Source organism: Ursus arctos, unplaced genomic scaffold (assembly GCF_023065955.2).
Source record: "Ursus arctos isolate Adak ecotype North America unplaced genomic scaffold, UrsArc2.0 scaffold_9, whole genome shotgun sequence".
Taxonomy (NCBI): domain Eukaryota; kingdom Metazoa; phylum Chordata; class Mammalia; order Carnivora; family Ursidae; genus Ursus; species Ursus arctos.
In genome coordinates, this window is record NW_026623111.1 from 67225830 (window position 1) to 67253520 (window position 27691).

At 35.9% G+C, this 27691-nt stretch overlaps 1 protein-coding gene and 1 non-coding gene across 15 annotated transcripts in view; one reads left to right on the forward strand and one right to left on the reverse strand.

Moving 5' to 3' along the window:
• The window catches only part of MAPK10 (mitogen-activated protein kinase 10), a 531796-nt gene that overhangs the window by 212694 nt on the left and 291411 nt on the right, over positions 1-27691 (reverse strand). The window lies entirely within an intron of this gene.
• LOC113263321 (U6 spliceosomal RNA) lies at positions 9208-9309 on the forward strand. The gene has a single exon (XR_003319132.1). It is a non-coding gene; the product is annotated as a U6 spliceosomal RNA (small nuclear RNA).

The following is a 27691-nucleotide window of genomic DNA, read 5'->3' on the forward strand; positions in this document are numbered from 1 at the left end:
CAGAACAGAATAGAGCCCAGAAATAAACCCATACATACATGGTCAATTAACATTTGACAAGGAAAGAGTATACAATGGGGAAAAAACAGTGTCTTCAACAAATGATGTTGGGAAAACTGGACAGCTACATGCAAAAGAATGAAACTGTACCACTTTCTAACACAATACACAAAAATAAACTCAAAGTGAACTGAGGACCTATATGTGAGACCTGAAATCATAAACATCCTCACCCTATAAGAGAACATAGGCAGTAATTTCTCTGACACTGGCCATAGCAACATATTTTCTAGATAGGTCTCCTAAGAAAAGGGAAATAAAATGAAAAACAAACTACTGGGGCAAAATAGAAAGCTTTTGCACAGCAGAGAAAATCAACAAAACAAAAAGGCCATCTACTGAATGGGTGAAGATATTTGCAAATATATAACCAATAAAGGGGTTAATATTGCAAATGATATAACCAATAAAGGGGTTAATATTCAAAATATATAAAGAACTCACACAACTCAACATCAAAAAAACCAATGAACCAAACAAACAATCGCATTAATAAATGGGCAGTAGACTTGAAAAGACATTTCTCCAAAGAAGACATACAGATGGCCAACAGACACATGAAAAGACGCTTAACATCAATAATCATCAGAGAAATGCAAATCAAAACCATGAGATATCACCTTACACCTGTCAGAATGGGTAGAATAGAAAAGACAAGAAATAACAAGTGTTGGCAAACATGTGGAGAAAAAGGAACCTCACACATGGTTGGTGGGAAGGTAAATTGGTGCAGCCCCTGTGGAAAATAGTATGGAGGTTCTTCAAAAAATTAAAAATAGAAATGCCATATGATCCAATAATTCCACTATTGGATATTTACTCAAAGAAAACAAAAACACCAATGTGAAAAGAGATATACACCCCTATGTTTATTGCAGCATTATTTAAAATAGCCAGAATGTGGAAACACACACACACACACACACACACACACACACACACACACACACACACACGAATACTATGCAGCCATAAAAAAGGATGAGATCTTGCCATTTGCAACAATACAGCTGGAACTAGAGGGTACTATGCTAAGTGAAGTCAGACTGAGAAAGACAAATGCCATATAACATTACCTATACGGAATGAAATCTAAAAACAGAACAAATGAATAAACAAATAAAAAGCAGAATCAGACCTATAAATAGAGAAAACAAATTGATGCTTGACAGAGGAAAGGGGGTGAAGGGATGGGCAAAATGGGTGAAGGGGAGTAGGAGATCCAAGCTTGGAGTCATGGAATGGAAAAGTCACTAGAATGAAAGGTACACCATAGGGAATATAGTCAATGGTATTGTAGTAGTGTTGTATGATGACAGATGACACTTTTGGCGAGCTTAGCATAACAAAACATATAGAGAAGCTGAATCACTATATTGCATAATGTATGTTTCTGAGAACACGTTCATTAGATTCTATATTCAAATATTTAACTCCAGTATATGGCTTACTTTTTCTTCTTCCTAGCACTGTTTTTGAACAAGAGGAATTTACCCTCTTATTTTTATCATATGTTTTAAAGATTTTATTTATTTATTTATTTGAGAGAGAGAAAGTGAGCGAGAGAGAGAGAGAGAGAGAGAGAGAGAGAAGGAGCAGTAGGAGGGGCAGAGAGAGAAGCAGACTCCCTGCTGAGCAGGGAGCCTGATGTGGGACTCGATCCCAGAACCCTGGGATCATGACCTGAACCGAAGGCAGACACAACTGACTGAGCCACCCAGGCGCCTGATCATATTTTTTTATTTAATAGTTAATGGTTTCTGGTTCCAAAGAAGTTTCACATACCCTAAAGTGTAAAATATATTTTTTTATTTTTTCTAGAAGTTTTATGCCTTTAGCTTATATATTTAAGTCTCTAATCCAACTTAATTTCTGTATAGTATGAAATAGAGCTTGAACTTTATTTTTTCCACACATTTATATTAATTATTAAATTTTAAGTTAAAGATTTTGGGTGAGAAACATAAAAACACAATATACCTAATCAGCACTTAAAAAATTATTTCTTTTAGTTTGCCACTTTTCTTTTTATTATTGTTGATGTTGTTTTCAACGTAGCTTGTGTCTATACAAGAATAGTCCAAACAGAAGTGGGCTAAAATGGGCAAACCACTCCTGCCATTTGCTTCTGTCTCAATTCCACCTTTTCTGAGGATATTTGCTGGATGGTTCAACCTTAGGAGGTCTCACGCATCCTGGGGCCAAACATTCAAATTGCATCACCTGCTACTCTTGTGAAATGCACTAATATTAGCAAATGATTTGATCTTTTACCTAGAAATTCACTTTAGCAGCCATCCACAAAATGTGCACTTGCCCTCCTGGATAGTGGGTCTATAGCAGCCCTCTTTTAAATAAATATATCACAATATTATTTTGCAGGGCTTTAAAAAATTCTACAAAATAAAATATCCAAGTGAAAACTAACATTTTAACATATCTAATTATGGAATCATCATTATTCTATTGAAATGTTTTTAAGTCTACAATTTCTATTTAATATAGGGTACACATCAGCATTCTTGCTTTAGGGAAACCACAAGCTCCATTGTAATAAAAAGAAAAATAAAAGCTGTGTGATGCAGAATTTAATCTAGCCCAGGGCCTAACAAAAGAAAGGCAATCATTCTGAGCAGTTAATAAAGCCAAGATATAAGCTGCACCTATTAGCAAAATCCAAAAAATTCTCAAAATAACAGTTCACATTTCATACTTTTCTAAAGTCCTATCAATAAAATCAACCAAGGGAAAATAGTAAATGTGTTTCATTTGTACTTTTATAACATAGATATTAACTGGTTCATGGTCAAAAGGTTGATAAAATATTTTAGGAGAAGCCAATACAATCTGTAGTTGTGTTATGATGTCCAGAGAATTTGACTTCTTACCAAGAGTCACCAAGTCTGACTCTCCTAACAATCAGATATTAATACTGTTTGAAAGTTTTTGTCTTCATCATATTTGACTTTCATAAAGCACTAAAGTATTTCAAAATACAGAGCTAATTTATCATTTTTGTGGTTTTTACATGAAACTCAAATACTTGGGGGTGCCTGGGTGGCTCAGTCGTTGAGTGTCTTCCTTCGGCTCAGGGCATGATCCGGCGTTATGGGATCGAGCCCCACATCAGGCTCCTCTGCTGGAAGCCTGCTTCTTTCTCTCCCACTCCCCCTGCTTGTGTTCCCTCTCTCGCTGGCTGTCTCTCTCTGTCAAATAAATAAATGAAATCTTAAAAAAAAATGTGTTAAAAAAAAACTCAAATACTTGGTGCAAAGTGTTACATTCAAAGAAACAAAATGCAGCAACCAAAGGTAATTTAAGAGTAATTGTCAAAAACTAAAGATGTACTATATGTTGGCTAAATAAACATTTAAAAAAAAGTTCCAATTGAAAACCTCTTCAGGGTATGGGATGCCAACTTACTAGTGTTTCCATTTACTTAATTTGATATGTTATTCTCCAAGCATTTGTGTTTTTAAATAAATAATTTTTTAATTCTTAAAAAAAAAGTAATTCTAACTCCTACGTGTAACTCTTGAAAAATATTAAAGGAAATCTAATTTATAAACCATTTCTTTAAAGTTGTATTCTTTTCCTTATTCCTATTGATTTCCAAATTTCCCCACTCCCACTTTCAACTCTCTTCCCTAAATTTCCTTCCATCTGTCTCTTGATGAGACTTTCCCTTTCCTTTCCCTCTTCCTTTCTATCCCTTGCTATTGTCTTTTTCTCTCAAGACAGTACCCATTTGTGCTTTTATTGTTCAGCCTCTAAAGATTATGCCAATCTGCATAGTAAATTGGTTAGACAGAACAGAGAAAAGCATGTCTCTTCATGCATTAATAATTTCTGTCCCTGTTACATACATATCACCCTCTCCAGGAAGTCTCAAGATACTGTAAGGTACCCAGCATTCCAGCGCACCCCCAGCTAGTGGTTATCTCTCAATCAAACTTGACAGAAAGACTGACGTTAAGCAACTTTCTCAATTAAATCACAGATAATAAGGAATTTGGTTTAGGGCTTTGTCTCCCAAATTAAAACATTTTTTGAGTGAACACCAAGCTTCTTTAAGGTTTAACATGGACAAACTCACCTTATCCATCTTCAAAACTGTTTTCACTGGCATTATAAACTGTCCCCACTTTATGAAAACAAAGGATCTTGATTAAAACAAAGAAAACTAAACCTATGATAATAATTTTGTGCAGTCACTGGGTGAACATGCACCAGTTTTTTTTTCCACAGGATAAATATGGTTTATTCTGATCTTGGGGGATTCTCAAAGAAGCACTTCTAATTACACTACCTGATAAATAAGCAGAAATGTAAAAATCCTTACCCCCCACCCCATAACTACTTAGGGAATAAGATTCTACCAAATTTTGTGCAACATATAGGACTACTAGGTGTTTCATTGTTAGAATATAAAAGAGAATATAAAGAAGGTTACAACTTAAAATAATATACATCATCTTTCAGGTAAAATAAAAGTGAAATCTATGACAAGAAAATTATACAGTCTACTTCTAATGAGTGATTCCATGTATTTAATTCTACATGGTCCATACTGGGAACATCACACTAAAATCACATTATATCAAATGCTGAAAACCCAAAGAACATTAAATACCACAAAAAGTTTCACCATTTTATGAAAGACTACTATGGTGTTACATCTGTCTAGGCCTAAAAGATCCTAAAGTCAAATATGATTTTACTACCTCTTGAAAAGATGCATGATTTAGAAAGGTAAAATCAATAATATGGGCTCTAGTTTTCAAAGTGTAAAGATATAGGAATTTTGAGTTTTAATTAAAAAGCCACCTCCTTTAGGAAACTTCCCATGATAAGGGTAGAACATATTTTGTCTTACTTAATTTCAATGATCTTAGCACTTTATTCTTATTTGATCTGGTGATTAAATATAGCTAGTATATTTGGCTTCAAAGTCAAGCAAGCCTATAAGCTATTTATGTATAGCTTTTCAATAAGTCTGTAACATTGAGGGGTGCCTGGGTGGCTCATTTGATTAAGCATCTGACTCTTAATTTTGGCTCAGGTCATGATCTCAGGGTTGGAGATCGAACCTTACATTGGGCTCTGTGCTGGGCATGGAGTCTGCTTAAGATTCCCTCTCTCCCTCACCCTCTGCCCCTCACACCCTTGCTTGCTCGCTCACATTCTCTCTCTCTCAAGATATAAAATAAAAACATAAGTATGTAACATTGAAAATATACTTTTGATCTTTACTATCATTAAATCGTTTTTAACTATAAGTCTGAGAAATGAGAACATGTCTGTAGAAGTAGTATGGCCTACATTAAAATTGTTTGTTAGGGCTTTCCTCTATTTTGTTGAGTTTATTTAGTTAATTCATATTTATATCATTTCCTTTTTCCATGATCAGTGGTCTTCTATTCCTCAAAATTACCAAGCAATGTTTCTATATTTTCCTAGTACTTACCTCTATTATCCTATCCCCTACCCCCTAGCTATTAAACTAATTTCACTCCTTTCAAACTGTATGCCCTTTCCAACCAACTCTAAATTCTTAGAAAATAATTTCATCCCCTCATTCACAGAGAATACAGAATCTGTCTGTACTAGTCAGGGTACAGTCTAAACTGCTGTAACAAAGAGACTCTAAAACCCAGTACTTAAATAAGATAGATGCTTATTTTCTTCTGACATAACATACAAAGGCAGATAGGCAAGCAGTCTAGGCTTTGCACAGTAGGATAGCCAGGATCCCAAACAGACAGGTTGGCTCATGCCCTCACATGATGAAAACATGTGGTTTTCATCTTTGTATCCAAGACTGGTTGCCATTTTAGTCAGTTCCCAGTCAGGTGGAAGGAGAAAGGGTAATCCTGAGTAAGCCACTTAGTGTACCTTTCCTAAAAGATATACACATCATCCCATTCCTATCCCATTAGCCCAAACATAGTCACATAACCACATTACCTGCAAGGGAGACCATTGCAAGGGAGGTTCTATTACTAATAAGAATAAAAGAAAATTAATACCAGAGGACAATTTAGCAGTCCCCATCAAAACAGTAGATAGAAAATTTTTCAAATTATTTCTGTATATCATAGCTCTAACCTTAACCATAAACCACAAAACATACCTGGATCCACACCCTTATTCTTATTCCCTTTGGTTAGTTGAGGACTTATTCAACCTCCTTTCATCTTGAACCTATCTTTATCTCATTTTCCAGGAGCCTTCCTCTGTCATTTATTCTCCTTCTCTTGTAGCTTCAAATATACCATGTCTACTAGCTTGGGAGCTTTAAAGTCAGCATAGTGGAAATATTTACACCATAGAAATGGGCAAATGGCACAAATCTGAAGTTTTGTTCCTCTGAAGAGCCAGTTTTTAAAGTTTTGTTAGCACAACATCGTCTTCAATTCATTCTTTGCATACCAGTCAGAGACTTCTTAACCCACGAGGTGAATCATGATCATGTGATCAACTTCTCCAATATCATAAATCTGGGTAGTTGTCTCTTTCATGTGCTCTTAAAAAGCCTTGAACATTCTCATCCTACCACTTATCGCACTGTGTTGCAATAACCTGTTTACTTGTTTTATTCCGCTATTAGACTGTTTAAAGATAGAAAGTATTTCTCTCGTGTATTCCCAGCACCTAAAACAATCCTAACACAGAATTAATGCTTAAAAACTGTCTGTGGGATAAATGAATGAAATAACAAATAAATGTTTTTTCCCCAAAATATATGCTAACCTCCACATTAGTCCTTTTTTTTGACAATTGTGGTTTTATTTTTTAATAATTTTTTATTATGTTATGTTAGTCACCATACAGTATATCCTTAGTTTTTGATGTAGTGTTCCATGATTCATTGTTTCCACATTACTCCTTTTAAGCAATATCCCTGTTACCCTTTACTCTGTTTATGAACCATACATAATCTACATGGATAGAATACAGTTAATCTATCCATCCCAATCACACTTTTTAAACAGCAGCAATAAACTTGACTAGGCTTTTAAATATTAGAAATAGCTACTCTCATCAAAGTCACTGAAAATGTTCTCTTGCGTTTTATTTGCTCATATTGTACAAAGTTTGGCTTGGAATAGAACTGCAGCCTCAGCCTCCACCTTACAAAAGCCTTCTGTGAAAGAAAGTAGTTTTTGACAGCTAGCTTCTGTAGCTGGAGGATTTCCACAAAAAAATCTGAATATGCTGCTGTTCCTTAAAATAAAACCCTCTCCCTCATTCATGTAAATTATGTTGCTTGAGAAGGATTATTTCCACAGATGAGTACAGAATAATTAATGTAATGTACAAATCCCCTCTCTAACTAGAATTTTGACATAATCTACTTCCAAATTCCATCCCTCAGGAAATTTAGCACAAGTTCAGTATCTTTTTCTGTATATAAATGACACCGCCCTCAAAAAAAAGTGTTTTCTTTGTAATAGCTTATCTCAGTATCTTAGAGCCTTTTTTTTGTCAAGTGGTAGTAGTCTAATTTCATTTTATCTCATATTCAAATACTTTAACTATCTCTCAACCTCTATTTAAATTAGATGACTTTCATTAATATTGTCTACTCAAATATTAAATAATTTTTTAAAACAGAAATATACTGGCCATCTACTGTGTGCCTGGCCCTCTTTTAGGCATTGAAAAACCAGAAATAAAAAGCTAATACAAGATTCCTCCCCTTGGGGAGTTTATATTATAGTAAGGTAGAAAGACAGTAAACATAAAAACAAATAAACCATATACTTTCAATGAAGAGTAAATGTTCTAAGGAAAAGAAAGACCATGTGAAGGAACAGCAAATGTGTCAGGTGAGGGAATAGGCAGGACAGGGTGGGCTATCTGACACAGGATAATCAGACAAGGGTTTCCTGAAAGAATGACATATAAACTCTGATGGGAAAAAGATATCCTAGCGTACAGTGAAGGGGAAAGGATCCCAAAAAGAGGGAATACAGCAGCAAACTCAAATACCCGGAGGTGCATAGGAAAGTAGTGTGTTTGACTGACAGAAAGTCAGTAATGATCAGAGAACAGTGATTTTAAATCACATGGTCTCCCACCATATTTAATTTTATTTTCTTTAAGAGAATACATACTCATAATGTTAATCATAAGCTTATCAAGCTACCAACATAAAGTCTCTATGCACAGAATTGGGAGTAGGTGGCCACTGGCACATTGTATTTCGAAGATACAGATATAAATCACTTCAAGAGCGTAAATTAAATAATTAGCAATACTAAAGCATAACTTAAAAATTAGGAGATGATGAGTCTTGAGTCTTTATTACCTTTTTCTTTAATAGTATTTAATTGTGAGCTTATACATTTTGATTTTTAATAATGGCTATGTTTAATAACTGGGTGACAAAACTCCTTAGCATTTAACAACTGGTTCCTGCAAGCTGGTGCCTGCCAGCTCCAGCACACCACCAAGGCATGCTCTCTGTGAGTGACGGCTCTCTAATCTGTCCAGAAACCTAAAAGGATCTATGGAAATATTTAATTTCTAATTTCATATCCTGCTCCCTCTGCCAAATGGCTTCTCCCATTTCCCCCACACTCACCTGAAAACAAACAAAAAATAAAATAAAAAAGGAAAAACTGCTTTGTAGATATATCATTTGTAGCGTATCCTGGAAAATAAACTGAGGGTTTCTTTTTTTAATTTTTTATGATTTCTCACATATTCACGTTAAGGTTGAAAGCCAGGGCTCTAGAATGCCATATTAGCTCTTAGCAGTGAAAAACTAATAAAATTGCTTTAGGGCAACCATATAACAAACTTGAACTTAATACTAAGATTACTAAGATGCTCTTTAATGTGCCTAAGCTTTGAGATAAAAACTGATGATTATGTGCCTGCATGTCTAAGTAGAGGTAACTTTTTTAAGTGCTAAGTTCCTTTTGCAAAAGCAAAATACACAAGAATGAGGTACTAAATAACCAGGATTACCATGTTCCAAGTTGATAAATAAAAGAACATTGTTAGAACTGTAGCACACTAAACACTGACTTATCATATACTTTTATTCTTTTTCTATTCTTAGCCACATCATCATTATCACCCATCTAAATTTCATTTTAACAAATGGCTTACCAAACGTTAAAAATTTTCACTGTCGTGCTCGCTTTGGCAGCACATATACTAAAATTAGAACGACAGAGATTAACATGGCCCCTGAGCAAGGATGACACGCAAATTCATGAAGCATTCCATATTTTTTTTTAAAAATTTTTTTCACTGTCTGTTGGAGGCCTAGAACAGATGTTACTATTTATTTTGAAGAGGAAACAAACAAACATACACAAATGACCAGTAATAGTACTCCTAAAGATGCAAAAAATTAAAACAGTTTACAGATTGGCTCTCTAGTATAAGGAAGAGTTTAAATAATAAGAATAAATTACATTAAATACATATAAAATTCATTGTGCATATATATGAAATGTGAAAGTATAAAATCATAATGGTTTTTAAATATGTACTTCAGTTATAAGCAAAGTGTACAAATTACAAAAGATCATGGGCTTACACAGGGACAACTGCAAAATGGTTTTCTTTAACAATAATTTGTCTACACCACTATTTTTGCATATTTTACACACATCGAAAGACAGATGTACAATTTTACATGGAGAATTGTTTTAAATGAGCTGTACATAGTATCATAAAACCTAAGCTAATAGGCAAATTGGCCTCAAGGCCTTACTAACAAATGTGGCTTTCAAGAACACCAAAAGAAATGGCCTGGATACTAATTAAATAGAACTGACTATAATTCACTAACTCTTTAGTGTGGTACTACATTTGGTATCAGAATAAGGATTGCCTTTGGCTATAGAGTTTACTCGAAACCATGGACAGAGTGGACTGCTCATCTTTCACCTAGCTTATTACACATCAGATGGAGCATTTAGTTATGTGTGGCTTAAGGAACAGATTATGTTCTAAATCACAAGGACTTGGTTACTGAAGAGCAAGAGTGAGTTAGTTATATGTGGCCTAGGAATCCATATGAGTTAGAGGTTTTGCAATATATGAAAACCTATAATAAAAAAATAAATAAAATCTACTAAAATTATTGGAAATGTTAGCAATATTTTTAAAAGTGAAGAAATATTATGATTAAAAAATAAAACAGCCACCATAACCAAGTACTCAGTGTTAAAATCCTAATAATATAACATATTGATATTATATAACTCCCTGATAGAATGCACCAGAAAGGGCATTCTTCCTCCAAATTCATAACCTTAATCGAATCATAAGAAAACATCAGACAAGCCCAAATTGAAGAATGTTCTACAGAATACTTGACCATTATTCATTCAAAGTATGAAAGTCACAAGGAACTGGTATAGGTTGGAGGTAAGGAGACATACATGGTAAGTAAATGCAAGTAGGATCCTGCACTGGACTTGGAACAGAAAAGGACATTAGTGGAAAAACAGGAAATTGGTTAAGTCTGTAGTTTGTTAATAGTGATGGATCACTGTTAATTTCTTTGTTTTGTTCATTCTTCAATGGCTATGTAAAGCGTTAACTGTAGGGAAGCTGAGTAAAGACTACATATGGAAACTACTGTCTTTGCAAATCTCTTATAAATCTAACATGATATCAAAATTACATGTTTAAAAAACACATGAATTTACAATACATAAATAAAGAGAAAAATAGTAATTACATATTTTATCACCAAACAAACCAAACATTTGATTGTTGATTTGCTGTTGATTTGATTTGTCATTTTCTCTTTTTCTGTCTTCCTTTCCTTTTCTTTATAGTAAAACCTCTGAACACTCATCTTTGGTAAGGCTGAGCAACACTGAGAAGTGCACTCATTCTGCAACCTGAGTGCCTAGCTTAGAGTCTCTCTCTACCACTTACTGTGTGATTGGGGTAAACTACACCTAAAAAATAAAATTTAAATTTAAAAACTAAATTAAATAAATTAATTTCTTGTGCCCAGTTTCCTTACTGTACAAACAGGAAAAATAATATCTGCCACATACAGTTGCTGTAAGAATAAATGAATTAATATATGCAAAGCACTTAGAAGAGTGCGTGCATAAAGTGAGCACCATTTGACAGAAGTTTGGAGGCAGTGTGACAGCTCCCACTCTAGAAGGCAAAGTGGGGTAACTCTTTCCCTCCGTTTACTCTCTTGCTATAATGGAGCTGACATCACTGGAAGATGGCTCTAGTTGATCAGATACTGGTGATGGAAATTTTTGACTCCTGCAAGTATAATGTGTGAAGGGGCAGCATTAGCAGAATCAAGCAAACAAAAAGTTCCCAGCACTCCAGACAAACTCTCTCAGATTGAAATCAGGCTGTGTTCTCAGCTGCCTACCTCTTTTTTGCTAGCCCCCCTAACTCCAGTGCTCCTGCTGCTCTGTGAGCCATCGTATGCCCTTCTAACAAATTGCCTTGCTGCTCAAGTTTGTAAATGTTGGGTTCCCTTATTTGTGGCCAACCACAAACATGCTGTGTGTATGCCCTGATGTTGTTATCCAAAGTCTGTGAGAAGTGTCCCTGAGTCTTCTTCTGAAAACGCTGTCCTCAGATTACACTTTGACTGAAAAGGAACAAAGTTTCTTGAGTTGGTGTTTGAGACAATAAGTTAAAGGGAAAGGAAACCCTATTGGAATGTAGGCTCATTGAGAAAGGACGCACAGGCGTTTCACCATATCCCAATTGCCCATCATGCAAGTTCTCTCCAGGTCCAGGATGAAGAGCAAACAAAGATGGAGGCCCATTATTCACGGAGATTTAACGGACAATACAACTATTGATTAGACTGATGCAAAAAATGGCCCAGTTTGGGTTTGTTCTCAAGACAACTCATTATACATTAAACACTAGAAGTCTAATCCGTATCCTTCAATGGGTGCCTCATAATAAGACTTTGATACTAGAGAACAGCCATGGGTATCTTCGTGTTTTGCATATAGGAAAAATTATTTGCGAAGACGGAATAATTACTGAAGGGCCTAGATTAACACGTAAATGCAATATTACTTATATGATTGATGAGACCTCGGGAGAAATTCATTAGGTCTCATAAGAAAAACTCTTAATTAAAAATTCAGATTATTAGATTACAAGCTTGGATTGGGTAAGATTTCATAAGAAACTACAAAATAATACTGAAATAGTTAATCATATGAAAGCGCAAGCAAGTCTCCAATAGAGTTTGTGAATGTAATGTACATTGAAAATGTTATGCACTGCTAATCAAGAATCAAAATTTCTAATGAAGAATCATACCATTAGTGTGATATATTTAAAGATATTCCTAAAAAAAAAAAACATATTCCCTCAAGGTGAACATCGCATTAATTTTTAAAATTCATCCTATTGTAATTCTGATAATTGCTTGGTTTTGTATTTTATTATGGATTTGCTGGATATTTATACAACTGCAAACTGCTCAGAAAAAGGAGAAACAGAAATGGAGATAATTAAAAAACTATAGTGCAACTATAAACTAGTAGCAAAAATGAGAAATTGCAAAGGTAAATACAGTTCTAAAAAAAACACTTAATTTTTCCCTAGTGCCAAAGGGAAGAGTACTCCTCCCCCTCCTTTACATTTACCTTAGAAAACTTGATCAAATGCTTTCTCTGTCTTTTTGAGATGTATATAAATCTTTTAAAAGATTAATAAACCGCACACTGGTTCTGCATCCCAGGAATGCATTTCTCAGAGACCTCAGAGCAATTTCTTTGAAGTGTGAACTTCTAGGAGGGTGGATGGCATTCCTTTCCCGGGCTCTGTGGGAATTTAAACTTCTGTTTGGCTTCATGACGCTACTTCTTGTTTGTCATAAAGATACAAGTTTAGGTGCAAACTTCCAATTATACAATAAATGCTGTGGGGATGTAATGTACAGCACGGTGACTACAGTCAATAATATCGTACTGCATATTTGAAAGTTGCTAAGAGAGAAGATCTTAAAAGTTCTCATCATAATAAGAAAAAAAAAAATGTAACCCTGTGTGGTGCCAGATGGTAACTGGACTTAATGTGGTGATCATTTCACCATGTATACAAATACGAATCATTATGCTGCACACCTGAAATTAATATAATGTTAGATGTCAATTATACTTTAATTAAGAAAAAAAGATAAAAGAAATTTTATTTTTTTTCTTTCAATAAAGACAATTAGCACAAATGTAATGAATTGGGATCTGCCTACCTAGCTCTATCAAAGGGTGAGATTTCTTTCATTGCAATCTCCTCAGCAGATTTTTTGGGATGAGCATCTCAGTCTGATGAATCTTTATCCAATAATAAAACTGTTTCACTCTTTTCTACATGGGAAGGATTCACTGGGATCCCACGAGATTTTATTTCTAATTTATATTTCCCCAACCCAGCTTAGTAGTAACGGGATATAGTGGGAATAATTCCTACGGAAGCTCATTAACTTCTCTCTGAATAAACCCATGCCCAGTTGTGGAAAGCCATGTAGGATGCGCCGACACAGAAACATCAAATAAAACAAAAACCGGGGGCGCCTGGGTGGCACAGCAGTTAAGCGTCTGCCTTCGGCTCAGGGCGTGATCCCGGAGTTATGGGATCGAGCCCCACGTCAGGCTCCTCCGCTATGAGCCTGCTTCTTCCTCTCCCACTCCCCCTGCTTGTGTTCCCTCTCTCACTGGCTGTCTCTATCTCTGCCAAATAAATAAATAAAATCTTTTAAAAAAAAAAGTAAAAAAATAAAAAAATAAAACAAAAACCGATTAATATAATCTACCAGCAATGCTGGAAGGAAAAAATAAAACAAAACTTCTGAATAATGTGTTTTTTGATGTTAATTCAGTATTAGTCTGATACCAAAATAAGGAGCACTAGAGAGATGTAATGTTAACACACAAGTGAATAGTGTTCCCATGACACAATAGGCAATGAACTACAAACACTTTGAAGGAATTATAATATGGTAAAATAAATCTTCAGAAGGCTGGAACCATGCCAATTTTAACTCATTTTTTTACAACATTCTATAAAAATGTCGAAAAACTTTCAGTGTTAAAGCTGATGACATTGACAAGATTGAGTGATTATAAGGTTTGAGTGCCTAGATACGTGGTTTTGTACAATGGAGAAAGAAGTGTATTCATGGTGTTTTGTAAAGCTAAAAGCACTTTCTTTGATGGTTGGTTGTTTGCAGTGCAGGTCATCAAAGAAAGACATTGTCATGTCTGTTTTTCTACTCTTTTGTACAATGTATGTGAAATAAAGAACATTTCCTAGACTGCAGACTGTAGAACACCAGTGTCCCACGAGACATTATTTATATTCAACAAGAAACAATAAAAAGCAAGGAGGTTTTGTGGTTAAATAACTCTGAGAATTCCCTACTTGAAGTTTTATAATCTAGGTAAACATATTAAAGGTTATGAGGAAACATATCATAAACAATTCCAATTAATTAGAACTTCCCCAATTACTTGACCATGAATTCTCCTCCCCTTTCTTTTTACCCATTTAACAATATATAACGATAATAATAATAATAATGACAAAAGTAGCTATCACTTATTAGGCACTTACTATATGTCACAGTTTTATGTACTACTTTACATGTAAGGCTCACTAATCCTTATAAAAAAAACCATATGAGGAACATACTACCATGGTTATCCCCATTTCACAAAAGAAGAAACAGAGGTTTAGAAGAATTAAGTAATTTGCCCAAGGTCACTCAACTTGTGGTAGAGAAAGAACCTGAATCTAGAAAGACTACCTCTTAGCAACTTTGCTTAGCTGCCTCTTCTTCCTTAGCAAAGAGCTGTGCATGCTCAGACCATTCACTACCTCAGGAAGGTTATTGCTTTCACTTCAATTCTTCTCTCTTCATTCTTTGAATGACTTCCATTCCATGTCTGGTTGGAGTTATGTTCCCTGGTTTCCATACCTATCAGCTACGTTATCATTGTTTCATTGTCCCTTCCCTCTGTTCTGGCTATGCTTCTCAAGTTTGTCCTCCACAGTGCTCTGTGTCTCTGTTCCCTCATCTAGATAATAGTAAATAGAAGAGTAATACTACCCACCTCATAGGTTATTGTGAGGCTTAAACAAACTAAGACTTACAGTGAAATGTCCTTTGAACAGCCATCTGGCCATAGCAGGAGCTCAGTGAATATTAAAATTAATATTCACCACCTATATTATTCTTGCTATTTTCCTCACTGATTCAGTCTCTACACAGAGTCAGCCTCTGTGTGATACAGAAACAATATACTGGTAACAGGTGTATAACAGCATTTGACTGCCTAAAAATGTAGTATATACACAGTAGGAGGACCATAAACCAGTTTTTGAGTCGGTAGATCTTTATTTCTGCCAAGGGTATGAAGTAACAAAGAAACAAAAGGTCTTCATATCTACTTTCGGAAGAGCAAGATTTTTGTTCTTTCTTCCTTGCCACGTAGACTATCCGTTGCTTTTCTCAGTCTAGTTTCCATGGTCTTGCAATGGAAAATCCCTTGGAATTTAACGAAAATAATCAGTCCTTGTTTTTGTTCCCGATGTGACTTTGTGTGTTTCCCTCTGTTTTTGTAGTTATTTAAGTTGGAATGTAGGAATGAATGCGTTAAAGGAAGCCAGTGAGAGGCTATTTTTAACCAAAATCATGGAATCTTCTCTTAAAGGATATTCTTCAGACAAAATTTGCATCTTCTAAAAGCACTTCTGAGATTTCTTTCCAGTTCCTTACTTAAAACTTGGACATTTACTTATTTGAAGAAAGCAGTTATAGAAGTTCAGTGTTATTTCATGCATGAAATTCAGAGAAGCCTAAAATCTATACAGTTGCCTCTACTTTTAAGGAACCGTATGGGCTAACAAATCAAATCACTGTCAGCTGTCAGTTTGTATCCCTTGATCTGTACAGCAGTAGATTAGAACTGGATTGCTTCCACCCTTGGGATCTAAAGCTGCCTTGCCCAGTGCTTGGGGGCAGCACTGGCTCTCTAGCCTAGAGCAGTGGTTCTCAACAAGGGCTTTGGGGAGGTGTTCTTACCACCTTATTCCCACAGAGATTCTGTTACTGCTCTCTCCCATGACTACCTAAAGGGGCAGTATTACTGCCTAGTAATGAATAATAATAACTACAGCAGCTAACACTTTTAGTGTTTACTCTGTGCCAGGCACTGTTCTAAATTAACTCACTTAATTTCATTCTCATAGCAGCCACATGAGGTAGGTTCTATTATTAGCCCCATTTTAGAGATGAGGAAATTGAGGCAGAGAGAAGTGAGAAAACTTGTCCAAGGTCACACAGCTAATAAGTGCCAGGGCTAGTAAATGGCACAGCAGAGATTCAAATCCAGACAGCCTGGCTCCAGAGTTCTTGCTCTTCATCTCAAGGCTCTGCTGAGCAAGGGTGGTGTGGAACTCCTCATGTACATGAGGGTTGGGGTGGAGAGGAAGGTCTTCATCTCTACAGCCCACTCCACTTCTAGCTCCCCACCTAAGAGTAGCCTGAGGCAGAGTAACCCTGTTGGTTTGTTAATGATACTTCTCAGTGTCAGTAAAGACTAATGAAAGGGAAATTTAAAGGCTGAACCAACAGGATTTGGAAATTGATGGATAGAAAGCAAGTTAGAGCCTGTTTGGTAGAATGCACTGTTAACAGAAATAGAGAATCATATCTGCCTTCAGGGAACTTCAGCTGCATTCAGGAAAGATCAGAGTGTAAACACCATTTGAATTCAATGAAGAAAATAGCAAGATTTGCTCCAGGTGTTATAGGAGGACAAAGAAGGAGCACTTTACGAGCTGGGCAAGGAAAGATCATCAAGAAAAGCTTAAAATACCAAAATCCATTTTCTAAGATTATAGACCAATAAATCCAGTATTCTCCCTTTACAATCAATCAACAAAAACTTTTTTAAAGTGTTGCCTCTGCTTGTCATAGTCAAATAGAAACACCGCAATGACATTAAAGGTGATTCTAGTGTTAAATTTTCTATTAATTTTAAACTATTTTTATCAAAATGTCTTATCCACAAACTTTTTTGCTTTTTGTTGTTTTTGTTTTGTTACCAGAAATGGGCCACATAAACTGATATGTAATCTAAATATATTCTTGCCCTTCTCTGTATGGTACTTTTAAGAATATTCATCACCTGTATGAAAATACTGAATTATTATATTATACATCTAAAACTAATACAACAGTGTATGTTAACTAACTGGCATTAAACTAAAAACTTAAAATTAAAAAAGAAAACCATGAATGGTATAACTTTACAATCAGTAAATTGATTGTATTTCTGGGGATACTATAATAAAATTTTGTTAAAACCTACTTAAAAAAAGAATATTCATCACCAGATAGGAAACACAGCTGCCATCATTGAAAAGAGCTATAAGTAGTGGTTTATTCTGCATTTCTAAACATCAGGTGTTCTAAAAAAGCTCAAGAGAGTCAAGGTATTTTTATTGTCCCTAAATATTCCAGGCATAATGCAATTCTCACTGTTCAAATGCCTACATTAAAATTACTTCCATTAATCCATTAATTATACACTAATGCACAAATCTAAACCTTTTTTTAAAAAGGTTGACTTTTTAAAAGGGTGATGTGACTCTTGGTCATATCAGAAATAATCACAACAGAAATGATTTAAGTTAAAGACGGTCTTCAATAATGTTGGTGATATCTAATATCAAGCTGTACCTAGAAATTTGTCTAAAAATTGGATCTACTGTGTCATTGTTCACATTCTTGTGATAAAAATGGAACTCACTTTATTGAATTGAGGCTTCTAAATACATAGAAAAGAAAATCTAATATAAGAAAACACAAGAGAATAAAGAGGTAGGCTATGTACAGCTTCTGAGGTTACCACTGGAGACATGATCACCCAGATCAAGGAAGCTGAGTTAGGTATTGAAGACTGGCACGTTGAGGGATTAACTAGAAGAACTGGACTGCCATCCAGGTGTCCCAACTCTAGCTCTAGCTTCATCACCTCCCGAGCTCTGGCGCTCAGCTTCAGCATGTGTAAAATAAGGCATTGGACTAGACTATCACCAGTGTCAAAGTGTACAAAATCTAAGATTCTAAACTCTCCATTTGTTGTCTTAATGTCTTAAATTCTGCATTTTCTGTCATGTGAAAATTTGCATGCTTCTCACTATTAAAAATTATAGTTTAAAATTACGTATGGTTTTAGACTATCATGCAACTATTTTCTAAACCAGAAATGGAGTGCATTTTATGCAATGTAAAATAGTTGATCACGACAATGGCACTAGTCTACTGCTTTGGAGAAACACCAGAGATTTCCTGAATTGCTTCTTTAGGGAACAATGAGACTAAGTAATCATTAATTCATTAATTCATTCAATACAGTTTCATGAAGTACCCCTATATGCCCAGTCCCTTTTTTGAACATTGGCAAATCAGAGATGAATGTTAATGGTCTTTTCCTTCCAGGGGCTCACAGGAAGGAAGGAAGGAAGGAAGGAAGGAAGGAAGGAAGGAAGGAAGGAAGGAGAGATATTAAGTCCAATTAAAATACAGTTTTTTAAGCGTTATGATACACTATAAATAGGAGACTATGGAAACTCAGAAGAGAGATTTTGATTCATTCATTCTACAAAATTTATCAAGCACCTGCTCTGTGCCAAGCACCACTGTAAGTACCATGTTATATAGCAGTGAAAAATAAAAGTAAAAAAGACACTGCCTCGTTGTACAACAGAAAATAAACCCAAAAAATCAAATAAATATACACTATATTGTTATATATTGATGACGGCTATTAAGAAAAATAAAATGAGGGGATATAGACTGGTAAAGGATTCCATTTTAGGCAGAGAAGTCAGGGATAGCCTCTGTGATGATGTGACATTGGGGCAGACATGAATGAAGCATAGAATCACTAAGGATATCTAAGTGAGTGGTCCGGGCAAAGAAAGCATCTACACAAAAGGCCCTGAGGCAGGAACCCACTTAACTTGGGAGTGGAGAGAGACAGGGAGTGGAAGGTTACAGAGTCTCAAAGCAGCTAAGGACTAGATCATGTGGGGCCTGCTGAACATTGCAAGAAGGCTGGGTTTGCTTCTGGGAGGATGGCAAGTCACCAAAGGTTTTTGAGCAGAATGACATGATCACATTTTTAATTGTAAAGAATGACTCTAGATGCTGTATGGAGAATAAACTATAAAGAGGCAGAAGCAGAGAATAAGAGTGGAAGCATAGAGAAAAAATTTAGGAGATAATTATTGTATTTATGTTATAATATACATATATATGTGATTAAATCATATTCTAGGGTATATTAATATATAATGACAAATTATATTTCCATGTTTATATTTATAACATTATATACATCAAGTACGTATACTATATTATTTGTACTAAAATACAACATTCTTATATTTCAAGATTATCATTACATTCAAATATATTTTATATATAATACATTATATAATTATAATATGTAATCCATGTTGTGTTATATTGTTTTATACTTTTGTATTTTTAGAAAAAGATGATGATGCCTTAGAGTAGGGGAAGTAGCTGTCAGGGCAGAAGGAAGTACTCATTTGAGGGAAATATTTTGCTGTTATATCTAACAGGACTCGCCAATGGGTTTTCTGTGAGATGTGAGAGAAAAAAGGCATTGTGGAAGACTGCTAAGTTTTAGCTTGAGCAACTATGTGAATAATTATGCCATTTACTGAAATAACAAAGAATAAGGTGAAGAAGGGATAAAGAGTGGGGCTGAAAATGAAAAGTTTTATTTTGGACATAATAAATTTGAGATGAATGTAGATGAGATGTTAATTACGTATACAGGTCTGGAAAGACTGGTCAAAGAAGTCAGGGTTGGAAACACAGATTTGGGTTATTTATATGTATTTAGCCACAGGATTAGGTGAGCAAGTATAGGAAGTGGAAAGGGAAGGAAAGAATTATGATAATTGAGTTATCAATTACCCAATATTTCAAAACCATGAGATCAAGAAACCAGCAAAGGAGCCATCAGTCTGACCAGAGAAAACGTGGGAGAGCGACCCGGGTAGCAGGGCGACCCCATCAAGACCTGCTGAGGAGAATAAGTCCTAAGAGAACTAGGAATTGACCAGCAGATTTACCAGCTGTTTCTTTTCCCTGAGATGCTATTCCAGTTGTGCACACAGCCAACAGTCTTTCTTTCCTCACGTGTTTATCCAAAGTTACCTTCTCAGTGGTGCTGGCAATGGCCATCCTATCGAAAAGGTCAACCCGCTCTCCCAGTTGCCTGTATCCCCTTTCCCTTCATCTCCTTGGTACTTTACCACTATTTGTAGACTAGGTGTTTTACATTGTCTATTTTGCTCATTGGGAATAAATCCATAAAGGCAGGGATTTAAGACTGTTTTATTTATTGCTGTTTCCTCAGCACCTAGAATAGTGCCTGCTACCCAGTTGGCACTCAGAACTCAATAAATACAGACTGAATGAATGAACAAAGCCATCAACCACTACATCAGATCTAGGAGCTTTAAAAAGTTGGCCTTTTTTCTTTGTTTTTTAATCAAAGCTTAACTTTGGACTTAGACTTATCTTCCTATAGTGAAAAATAAATGTGTAAAAGGAACAGATACTTGCATGTTTCTTAAAAATGTTAAAAGAATAGCTTGCAAAATGTCTACCAAACATTGTGTAAACTACTGTAGACTTTGATGATGCAAGAATATATAAAGGCAGTGTGACCACTCTCAAGGAACCTTCAATCTGGTGGTGAATGAAAACTGATAAATGGGAAAACTACAACATAGCATTGTAAGTGCAAACATAGGTAAGGCCACTAGAGGCCTAATCAAAGTGAAGTTGGGGCCCAGACAAGTGGAGAACTGGGTCAGATGTCACCTGTGCATGACAGAGAATACATCAGAAAAAATCTGAGATTTAAATCATTTCTTCATTAAATATATATTGACATCTCAGCACCACATTAGGCACTGGGGATATAATAAGCAAAAACAAACAAACAAACAAAAAAACCCCACAACCTCTCCCTTACAGAATTCAATCTAGCAAGATTACAACATACCCGTGTGAAATCAGTATTGCAAACAACCACCTGTTGAAATGCTTTCTAGGTCCTGAGTTAGCCATTTCTAGGCAGCCATGCTACACACCACACTGGCCTACACTGGAGCAGCTATCTGATGTTCTGATGAATGGTTCTGAGTGACATCCAAGCAGACCCCATCACTGGCCCAATGGTTACAGAAAAAGTACAAGGTTGTATTTGAGCAGAGACAGTCAACTGAGCTGTACACATTTTTTTTTTAAAGAAATGCATTTAGCTTTGGCATTTCAAACTGAGACAAGGCACTGGAAGGCTAGATGCTGGAATGAAAAAAATGTAAATTGTAACATTTCAGCATAAATTTTTAGATTTTCAGATAATTCATTTCTAAGTACCAGCTATCCTTCTAGATGATTTTATATTGTCACTGGTATTTGCCAACTTCCAAACTGAAAGGACTCTAAGGAACTAAATGTCCTCAGGTTAAGGCAGGAGAAGGAAAAACAAATTCATTGTGCAAAAGTTAATGCTACAAATTCTTATGAAATTAGATATTTGGAGTGAATTTTAAATAAATATATGGATAGCCATTTGGCTTCTTTCTTAATAATTTTATACATTTTTTGTACATACAGTGAAAGAAAACTTCAGGCAATCATGCTTCCCTCAGGAAGGACAACCATTACATCAGGACTTTTCTTTTTTTTTTTTAATTTTAATTTCAGTATATTAACATACCATGTTATATTAGTTTCAGGTTACAATATAGCGACATATTTCTCAGTGCTCATCAAGCTAAGTATACTCTTAATCTCCCTTTACCTATTTCACCCACCCCTGATCCACTTCCCCTCTGTTTGTTCTCTATAGTTAAGAGTCATCAGACCTTTTCTTGAACCTTCCTGAACCACAGTATTATTTCACTAACTGAGCCAATGGAGAACGATACTTTTTTCTCAGATTTTACAGTGTTGCTAATTCTGAAGAGTATTTATAACAAAGTTGGCCAAAATATCAGGAAACTTGCAAAATTTTCAATCTCTAATTATTAAAACCTAGAATTCTTTTTTTCAATAGTGTTTAGTATTTTATTTCTAACAAAAAGTTAAGAGGGATGTGCAGAAATGTGTGCAACTGAGTCATGTCCAAGAAAGTGTAAGATGATATCGACTTCAATGACTATTAGGAAAATAAATCCTTCCCTCCACATCTCTGGCACAAAATCTTAAAATGTTGAAGCATAATCCTCATTTTGTTCTGTCAACGACACATGGGAGGAAAAAGCATTTGAGTAAGTGAATGAGGAGATTCCTGGAATCGACTGTATTTGTGATGCAGAAATAATAAATGTTTTTTAATAGGTCAGACAAGTCAAAGGGTAGGAACAGCTTCAGCAACAGAGATGATTGGGGGGAGGGGCAACAAACCACTTTAGAGAAGGCTGTGGTGGTCTGTGATCTTTTAACTATTTTTGCATAACTCACTATTGTTTCCCTGTCCAGGCTATCACGCTATACCTTCTCTTTCATGAGAAAGGTACGAATGCATAAAACTAAGTCAGCATGAAATGTTTTGTCAATAAAGCCACTACCAAGGTGCCCATCTATCCTAAATTTCCTTCTCTCCATATGTACAAATACAACTGTGTCTATGGTTTCAGTACACTACATTAAATAAAATTACTGAGTCTTCAACAAATTCTAAATCTACTTCATGTCCTCTATTTAAAAAGGCAATAAAGGGGTGCCTGGGTGGCTCAGTCAGTTAAGTGGCTGCTTTCGGCTCAGGTCATGATCCTAGGGTCCTGAGATTGAGCCCCACATCGGGCTCCCTGCTCTGCAGGGAGACTGCTTCTCCTTCTGCCTGCTGTTCTCCCTGCTTGTGCTCTCTCTCTCTCTGTCAAGTAAATAAATAAAATATTTTTTAAAAAAGGTAATAAAAAGTGTAGATATATTTCTATAAAAAATTAATGTGCCAAAATATCATTACCTAGAGGGTCAAATGTTCAGGTATACAGAAATACCAAATGTACAGAATTATTCATTCCTTGTCAGGTGTTCATTGTGCTTTTGAGAAATAAAACCTTAGAAAACATCCTCTAATTATTATGAAAGGAAGAGAAGATTGATATAAGCCTGTATCTATCAAGTCAGATCTATTTCAACTGCTGGGTTGAAAGAAGAGCACCTAGCCCTTCTCCTTTGGAGTGAGTTTAATTCACATCTTCTGTCTGGTGCTAGTAACATTATTAGTACCCCACTTATATCCCCCTGGTTTTCACCTTTACATTACGAAGTCTGCTCACTGTGAACACCTGAAGTTCTCTGCCTGAGGGCTTTTCTCTGGCCACAGGGAAATGCTCAACCTGCATGCAGGACAAATTCAGAAGTGCAGAGAGTCAAAACAACAGAAATAGCTCTCAATAAATGACGGATGAGGAGTGGAGAGATGTATACCAAGCTGCCTCACTTCATTGTGATAGCTCTGAGGTAGGCCAAATTTATTCTATCTCCCTGAGTTTCTCTGCAGGATTGAACCCTTTGGTATATCTGGTGAGTGAGTTGACAACACACCATTTAGTGTTTTTTCCTTTCCCTCTCTCACTTCACTCATCCACTCGTGTTCCCCGGGATCACCTCTCAAATGAACTACTCTGCAATAAATCCTTACCACCAGGTTTACTTTGAGATAACGCAATCCAAAACATATGGCCAGAATTTATGCTTCAGTTGTACATAGGTTTTTAAGTGTAGGCCAGAGTTCACATACAAACATGAACAGGTTAGGTTCTGAGAGGATTTAATTAGCCCACATGTTTGGCCATCGGAAGTCATACTTGGACTTCTGTTTCTCCCCATGAGGGACTAACAGCCAAGAGAATTGTCCTCCTTATGCTGGAAGAGGAAGGAGGAGGAGGAGGAGGAAGATTTATATATGAAAATGGGTATATTCTGACATTGAACAATAGCCAGAGCAAGACTGTGACCCATGAGGCAAAAAAAAAAAAAAAGTGATCTTTATATTTTCTCCAAATTACTGCCTGGAGACAGCCTTAAAGCCACAGAGAAGGAGAAGCCTAAGAAAGCTCAGCAGTCTCAGTCCCACGCAAGTGAGGAGATGAGTTCAGGGAGGCTGAGCACTCGAATCCCTGGGGCAGAGGACCGGAAAGGAGAGAGAAAGAACTCCTGAAATCTGAAGAGAAAGCCCTCTGAGGCTCTACTGAGTACTGATCGGCATGCATCTGGGTTAATACCCCACATGGCTATGGAAAGAACTTCCTGAAGCAATTCTCAGAGCTCAAATCAGGCTGGGAATAGTTTGTCTTCTCACCGGCCAGAATGGAAAAAACTGGTAATCCATGGAACTTGGGTGGACTCCTCAGAAGTGTATTGCCAGAGTAGTGCAGCTAAATTAGCCTTAAAGGCTGCAGTGGACCCACCAAAATAAAGCATAAAAGCAGGACTTGGAAAGGTCAGCATGATCCAAAGTAACTTAATTATACGCTGGAACAAAGCCCAACACTCATATTCCCCTGGCTTTCATGTCTACATAATCAAAGAAAATGTTCAAAATAGCCTATATTCAATAATTAGTGGCCAGATATGCAAAGCAACAGAAAAATATGACTCGGAGAAAGAGAAAAAAAAAATCAGTCAAGAGAAACAGACCCAGGAATGGCAGAAAGGTTGCAATTAGCAGACAAAGACATTAAAGTAGATTTTATGAATTTTATAAATGTGCTTAAGGATGTAGAGATAGATAATGGGAGGTAGAAGATTAAAAAAAGATCCAAATAGAATTTCTGATTATGAAAAATGTATTGTCTGAAATGAGAAATTCCAAAGAATGGAAAGTCAAAACAACACTGACTCATGAGGCCCATGGGATTTGACCTCCCAATTTTCCTCCCTTTTCCCTAGGCCTCAGGGCCTTTGCACTGGCTGCTCCCTTTGCCTGGAGCACACTTCCCCAGGTATCTGTCTAAACTGCTCCCTCACCTCCTCAGGTCTGTGCTCTCCTTTTCAGTGAGGCCCTCCCCAACCTCCTCACTTAAATCTGTTTTCTCCTTCCTACTCCTTAACTTCCTTCTCTGCTTTATTTTTTTCACAGAATTTTTCACCACCTAGTTTGTTCTACATTTTATGTATTTTGTTTTTTGTCAGTATTCCTCACTATACCCTAATCTTCATGAGGGAAAAGATTTTTCTGCCTGGGTTCACTGCTATCTCCCTAACATCCGCAGTAGCTTCTGGCACATACTAAGTGCACAAAGAATATTTACCAAGTGAATATATAAGAAAAATAACTCTGGCTCCCATGTGTATTGATTGTCTCCTACAAAATGAATGAAATAGAAAATATGGTTTTATAAAAGTATGATATAACATATCTTTTAGTATTATATATTCTGGCATCAATATATGCCTTCATATTAGTAAATGTATATTCTCAGCATTTATCCCCTCCTTTCTTCTCTTATTAATAACCCAAAGGCTATTTTTTCTTTCCCCTGCCCAGCACAGTAACTGAAACAAAGGCTTAAAGAACCCAGTAGAAATGCAAACAGAAAGATTTGGTTGCAATCCAAACTCTTTTTTCTCCTGCTGTTGAAGATTAGTTCAGACTAGATTTGTGGCGAGAAGAGGAGAAAGTGCAGCAGTGGCTGCGAAAAAAGAAGGAAGGGCAGAGGCCTCGGAAGGGGAAGGAGGAACAGGACCTCCCATCTTTAGAAGCACCGAGGAAGTAAAAAGAGCCAACTCTGGATGGCCCTACACTGGTTACTTAGTCCTGAACAGAGAGATGGACACTTTTTTGTGAGGGTAGGATGAGAAGGAAAGCTTTATCCTTCACATCAAATGGAACCAAACAGAACCAAGCAGGGATTTCATACTAGATGAGACTTAAAAATGAGAAAAATTACAAAGCAATATTGACTGGTGAACACAGAGCTGCAATGCAAATATAATTTCCTTTGCCTATAAGCTATTTAAATGGCACAAGGAATCTCCTACCACAGACTTGGTTAAAACAAGAGATCTAACCCACTGTAAGAAAGAAGAAAAGCAGGTAAATTCTCATCAAGTTAAAATTTTTAATGGTTTCTACTCTCATTTTTTTCTTTAATAATAATAGATGAGAATTTCTTGTATTTCAGTCATTTGATAACACTGAATGTGCATTTTTTTAAAGTTTTCCTTAAAACATTTTTTGTAAATTTATTCATAAGACCTCTGCCTCAAGAAAAATTGACTTCTTGTATTCATAGTACTGGAAGAGATCAGTCTGTCAGCCTGTGAAAGCAGTGGTGATCACAGGTCAGTGGGTGCATCAGAATCCCCCAGAGGACTTGTTAAACAGACTGAGGGTGGGCCCCCTCACCCTCAGAGGTTCTGATGCACAGGCCTGGAGTGGGGCCTGAGAAACCGCGTTTCTAACAAATTCTTGGGTGATGCTGATGCTATTTGCTGGTCTGGGTAACCACACTTTAAGATCCATGGACTAAAGTTTGGTATTTAACTCTGGAAGTGTTAATAAGCATCTCTAGCTTCCATTAGCTGCTTTGTCTTTCTGGTGCAAGTTGTATCCCAAGTCCCTGGCACAGGATGGGCTTTAAATAAATATTTGTTGAATGAATGAGTTAGGTTTGTTTCTAAAGTCATACTAAAGCAATCAGACATAGTTATATCTATATTAAATTTTTTATCAGTTAAAAAACTGACAAAACTTCTATATTAAGTTACCGACATACCTCTATGTTACCAACATACTTTGTAAATCAAAATAAGAGATTGGTCAAATTAATTTGTTTCTAAAAGAAGAAAAAGGAATCAGTATCTATAGTGATGACTCAAATAATGGTATATCATACTCAGAATCAAGTAAAGAAGTGAAACATAAAAAGAAAAAAAAATTCTACCTTAAAACTTAGCATCAGGGTTTCATTTTCAGTGAAACCACACTGTCTACCATATTAATTTAATGTTCTTTTAATTTTATTATTTTTTAAACGGGTTCATACTTAATTTGTAAATCTGTTTGTTTTATAGTTTATATTATAGGGTTTTATGTTTGTACACATTTAAATAATTTTATTACAAAAATGATTACTGATGACAATTTTGTCCCTGTAATTGGTTCCATACACATTATTCAATGTTATCATTGTCTTTACCTATGTCTAAATTTGGCTTTACTCTATTCCTTTCCCTGCAACACAGCCAGAGTGATTAGATACAAAACACAAATCTTATACTGACACTTCTCTCTGATAATCTTGTCAATTCACTCCCTCTTTTTGCCTGGATAAATTCAAAGTTTTCTGAGATGACACAGAAGGTCCTTCATGATCTGGCCCTACTTATCTCTTTAGATTCATGGCTAATATCTCCTCAGTTTCACCCATAGTTACCTGGACCATTTGTGGTCCTGTGTGTTTGTTCTCACTTGTATCAAAGCCTTCATCTATGCTGTTCCATCTGCCCAAAATGCTGGTCCCATAATCTCAATGGACCTGATTTAGTTTATGTTTTTGTAAGACTCAGCTTGAACGT